We start from the raw sequence: 5,884 nt of genomic DNA, 5'->3' as shown, positions 1-5,884 counted from the left end.
GATATATTTTCACTGTTTAATTCAACAAAAGTGGTTTATTTCACAAAAACTGAAAATTTCACATGTGCAAAAGTATGTGAACCCTTGTATTAGTAGCTTGTGGCTCCTCCTTTTGCAGCCATTACTTCAACCAAACGTCTTCTGTAACCAGTAACTAGTCTCTCGCATCTGCTTACGGGGATTTTTGCCCATTCCTCCTTGCAGAACTCAGCCAGTTGAGAGAGGTAGGATGGACATCTGGCATGTACCAACTTCTTCAGGTCTCGCCACAACATTTCAATTGGATTAAGGTCTGGACTTTGACTGGGCCAATCCAGAGTACGAATCCTGTTTCTCTGAAGCCATTCCTTTGTAGTTTTGCTGGAATGCTTTGGGTCATTGTCTTGTTGCATAATCCATTTTCGGCCCAGATTCAACTCCCTGACTGATGGCAGGAGATTCTGGTCAAGAATTTGTTGATATGCCAGAGAATTCATGGTTCCTTGGATGATATGGAGTCGTCCAGGTCCAGAAGCAGAAAAGCAGCCCCAGACCTTCACGTTTCCACCACCATGCTTCACTGTTGGGAGGAGGTTCTTTTCTTCATATGCAGTGTTGGCTTTTCTCCAAACATAGTGATTTTGATTGTGACCAAATAATTCTATTTTGGACTCGTCTGTCCAGAGAATGGACTTCCAGAAGGCCTCTGGTTTGTCCAAGTGCTCTCTGGCAAAGTTGAAACGGGCAGCTTTGTTCTTTTTTGAGAGCAGAGGCTTCCTTCTAGCAACCCTCCCATAAATGCCATGGTTGCTCAATTTTCGTCTGATTGTAGACGAATGCACATTTGTCCCAGATGCTATCAGAGAGGTCTGCAACTCTCTAGAGGTGATGTGTGGGTTGGCCTTTACCTGATTTATTATTTTTCTGGTGCTTCTGGGTGATAGTTTTGATGGGCGTCCACTTCTAGGCAGAGTTGCTGTCATGTTGAAGGCCCTCCATTTGTAAATTATTTGTCTTACAGTGGATGGATGGAGCTGGAATCTTTTGGAGATGGTCTTGTAGCCGTCCCCAGACTGATGGGCTGTCACTACTCTCTTCTTCATGTCTTCTGATATCTCCTTTCCTCTCGGCATTGTTGATTTGTATGGGACCACAGTGGTTTGGTTGGTTTCCTCTCTCTTTTAATTAGTGCAGGCCAAACCCTTTCCCAAGGATGTCCCATTTCATTGGTCTGCTTAAATGATTAATTAAGCACCCAAATGTGTTTCACCTGAGTCTGTTACCTGCTTGACTTAACCAATGCAGCGGGGGGGTTCACTTACTTTTGCACATACACTAATTCCATTTTTCATGTAGTTTTTGGGCTACTTAAACAAGTCCCACTAAACAAGTACATGCAATTGATAAACATGTATCTGACATTTCATACATAAAAACTGGTGATGATAAAATTAGAAATTCATGGTAAAACAACAGAAACATCTAAACTGCTCAGGGGGTTCACATACTTTCAAGCAGCACTGTATGTCTATGTCTGTACCTGCAACGTCACATCACTTCCTTCCTGTCGTAATAACTATGACCACTAGAGGACACTAGTAAGCTGCCATTTTTTGTTTTTCACCTTATTTATTTATTTATTTATTAAATGTAATAATTTACGGACACATTCTGTACAACATACTCGGTCTAATTTTTACATATGTAAGTAAAAAAAAAAAATCCTGCAAACTGTACTTTTAATTCAATTTAATTAATCTCACGCACACGCTTAAATTTCTTAATGTGATATTGGATTTAAGACTACTTACTACTAGTCATATATTACTTGTAATAGTGTCAGATATTCGAAATAATCATATTATATTATATAATATAAATCTGTGGATAAAATAAATATAAATTACTGTATTTTAACAACTGACCACTAGATGTCAGCATTTACTATGAGAACGAATTATTTGTCACACAAAGGAGAGTCATGCATGTTTAGATTCATTACAGGAGTTTATTTTTTTTCCCATGGATGGAGACCTTTTAACATATTCCCAGTTCCCAGTTTCAATTTAAACTTTGCATTCACCATTATTTGGTGCCATGTCGGTAGTAGGAAGGCGATGTTTTACAAAATGTACTCTTCTTTCTAACATTTTGATGAACAGAGCAAAGGGAACAGTGATATTATTAGCAAATAATGAATGTAATCATGAATATATAATCATAAATACATTTCCGGCTGAAGAATGGAGTTCAACTCAACAGGTTAGTTGCATATCACATATCAGATGTTGCACATCCTGTACACAGACTGGCCTGCTAAATGCTTCGTTCCTCTGGCTGATTTAAAGCACCTGATTACTCTTCTGAACTGATTAAATGTGCAGGCTGAGTACACTGTCAGTATTGTTGTAGATCTACTCCAACCTCCATGTCATGTGGTTGTAAGAAGAAACCTTTATGTACCAGCTGGTTCTAGAGGCTTGTATGCTCTGTTTATTACTATTGGACATGTTCACAAGCAGACAACATGTGAAAAGTGTGGAGAGAATGAATAACTAAAGAAATGCATAAGCTGTTATAAGTTATCTACTTCACAGCGTGTGTTGTTTTTTTACGTAGACTCCTCTTCAAACATTAGGTTGAGCTGAAATTGTTTTCACAGGGTTGGACGTTTGAACTGAATTGTAGACGCAAAGCCAAAATAGCTTTGGCAAAGTACTCTTTTAGCGTCCTTTTTTATTTCAGACTTTTTTAGATGCTCGCTACAAAGCTGACCTTTTAAGGAAAGCTAATTTCCCTGCGTGGTGCATTTGTGCCAGAAGATCACCAGGTGTTTTGTGACATGCCTCCCACTCTGCCAGGTATTATCCTTGGCTGTGGATCACAATAAACACCGATGACACAGCTTCCATGTTTGTTGTCAAGGTCACTATTTACAAAAGCAGAAGTGACTTTAATATCTCTGTACTGTACTGCACTGTTCTCAACCTCAAACAGCTGAACACCGGTTGCTGTTCTCTTTTCCCACAGTAAGTTTTGTTCATGCGGAAATGCACAGGTTTAGCCACATTATGCAAATGTTTGTCTAATTTAAAAAAATAAAAAAAAATAAAAGAGAGACTTAATACCAGAGTTTGTTGCTGGCAGCTGACTGAGATGCCTCTCTTTCCCCTTCCTCTCAAGCAGAGTCAGGGAGGGAACGCCTGTTTGAAGCTCTCCCCTTGGGCTCCAGGGTTCTGTGGGATCCGGGTGTGCTGACACTGTTAGCACGCCTGATATGAGAGCCTGATCAAAGCTGGCTCATTCTGCCTGACCGATTTCCACAGGATTAAGGATTAGGGAGACGGGAAGCTGGGAGAAGCACAGAGACAATCTGGGAGTGACAAAAAGGGATAGTGAGGGTTATGGAGAGGGAAAGGGATGTTGAACTGTTGGAGGTGGCAGAAGGGTCAAAGGGCGCTTGCAGAGAACATCTTGAGAAACAAGATGAAACTAAAAAAATAGCATTATTAGGACATTACTACGACATTGTCTGGCAGGAGCTTGAGGAAGTTTGGTCATCTTCTGTTACAAACCTACTTCTCTCTGACGGCCCAGCAGTGCTGCAGCTCATGAGGTGTTAAGTCTAATATGTGGCTGGAAGACAAACCCCGCTGTGCTTTAACAGTGAACTCCTGAAATCAATTTTAAAACTCACAGGCAGCCATTGTGACGCTGCTTAATAGGGGTGATTTTGTTCATCATTTGGCTAACAGCCTTGCTGCAGTTTTGCAGCCACGGAAGGTACTTTCTCTTCGAAAGAGTGGATTATAGTCTGAATATGACAAAAAGCAGGAAGTGATAGTCTTTCTTATCCCTAAATAATACAAGACATAGTCTGAGAAGGTGTAACATTAAAGAAGGTACCTAAACCCTGTAGACACCCATGTTAACGTGCTTCACAACAGAAATAAATGCGTTTACAAAAACAGTTTGGGTCTCTATAGCTAAGTTCCCCAACTGTGCAAAAGGTACATTTTTATGTAATTTGTCCATTTGATTGGTTTAAGACTTAACGTTATGCTTAAATAAGGGCGCAGCTGCTTTGATTGACAGGTGGGTGTCCTCACAGAGTGCTAGCACCACCACCACCAAAAATGGCAATGGACGGTACCGGTACCATTGGACATTGGTCTTCAAAGCCACTCTTCAGAAAACTTGTGGGCGGTGTCAAAGAGGTTTTATCTATCTTTATATGAAGTCTGTGGCTGTAACTAAACAAATAAAGCACTTTTAGCCACATAACATCAAAGCTAACAAAGGTTAAAGACTTTCGGCTAAGTAAAGTAAGGTTTTAGTCAGTGAGCTTATTACCCGGACGTTTTGAGAACCTTTCAAGAGGAAAACTGGTTTTTAAATCTCCCATTATCAACAGAAGCTCATTCTGTTATTACTTCACATTTCTATCAACCGACTATATCCGCTTTCAGACCAAACACTGAACCCTTTCTGTATTTCAGTGCACCAAAACATCCTTGACGTGAATGTTTCTGTCACAACTAGATTAATCTCCTCCTCTTCGTCAGGTAGGTCGTCACAGGTTTGACATTTGGAGGCAAAATGTCAGCAACAACTATTGAGCCTAAGTAGAAACATTGACCCAGCTGACGTCTTGTCTGAACAGACACTTTCTTTATATGTCGTCCTCTGCGTACCGGTGAAAACCCTGAAAGCGGGGTTCTGATAATCTTAACTGGTACAGACAGGGACACTCCACTGTGGGGTTTTTTTTTTTGAGGTTTTGTGGCAGATTTCCGTTTAACGTACCTGCATGTTATTGCACCATTGTGTGTAGTTTCTGTTTCTTGTTTTTCAGACAGTTCCCTTTGCACACTGGAACTGAGAGATCATACATTTCTGCAGGATTAAATGGCCCCTAAAGAGCACCAGACTGGATGCTAAGGTTTAAGGTAATTGTTGATAAACTGAATGGACTAATAGGGATTAGGAGACACAGTGAGGGAGAAAGTGACAGGAGAAAGAATGGGGACAATACACCACCTGCCTGCCAGACCAGATTAAAAGGCCCAGATGAAAGGTCAGGGAGAGGCAAAGTTGTCCACCCCCACCAGATGTGCATTTGCTCTGGCCTGTAGCCGATTAATTATCTCACAGTTCATGACACCAGGGTTGGTGTCCACGCAATTGCGTTACACTACACACCCTGAGCAACCTGATCTGGGGATTTTTTCCTGCCAGACGGCGTGTGTTTGCGTTTATTATAATAAAGGAGTCTCTTTACACACCATCCGTAATGATAAAGCCGTCATGCTCCAGCGGCGCAGTCATTATGTTTCTGCGTGGTCATGCAAAGTGTTCTCTGTGGCTGCAGTCAAGTAAAACACATTAATTATTTTTTTTTTTGTTGTCGTTGTTCCCAGAGATTGACTGGAAGAGGAAGAAACACACGGAAAGAACCACCCATTCACACCCAGTGGCACGCTGCCTCATTTGCTCAAGCCCCTATCAATTCTTGCTCATAGCCAATAGCAATAAAGGAAGTGGTCCCACTGTCACAGAAACAGTTGGCACGGAAACAGCACATTACACCATCGTCCAATCCCCCTCCCATTCCTTTGTCGTCATTTCTCCCCTCCCTTCCTCTCCTCTTCTGTCCGGTCCCCTCCTCCTCCTCCTCCTCCTCCTCCTCCCTCTCTCCCTATCTTGTATGTTTTTCAGTCATCAATGAAATCACAACCAATCCTGCTGCTGGCCTGTCATCAAGCATATAATACCTCCAAGGAACAGATCTGCATGCTGTAATACCTCCATCCTAACAAACAGGGCTTCCTTAACGACCATTGTATGCTTTTATAAACTCTGATTGCTGTAGCTGAGCCATCAAACCTTGTTTTTTTATTCTCTC

The sequence above is a fragment of the Chelon labrosus genome (assembly GCF_963514085.1).
Source record: "Chelon labrosus genome assembly, chromosome: 22".
NCBI lineage: Eukaryota > Metazoa > Chordata > Actinopteri > Mugiliformes > Mugilidae > Chelon > Chelon labrosus.
The sequence above is the reverse complement of the archived record's forward strand: the minus strand, read 5'-3'. Positions refer to the sequence as shown.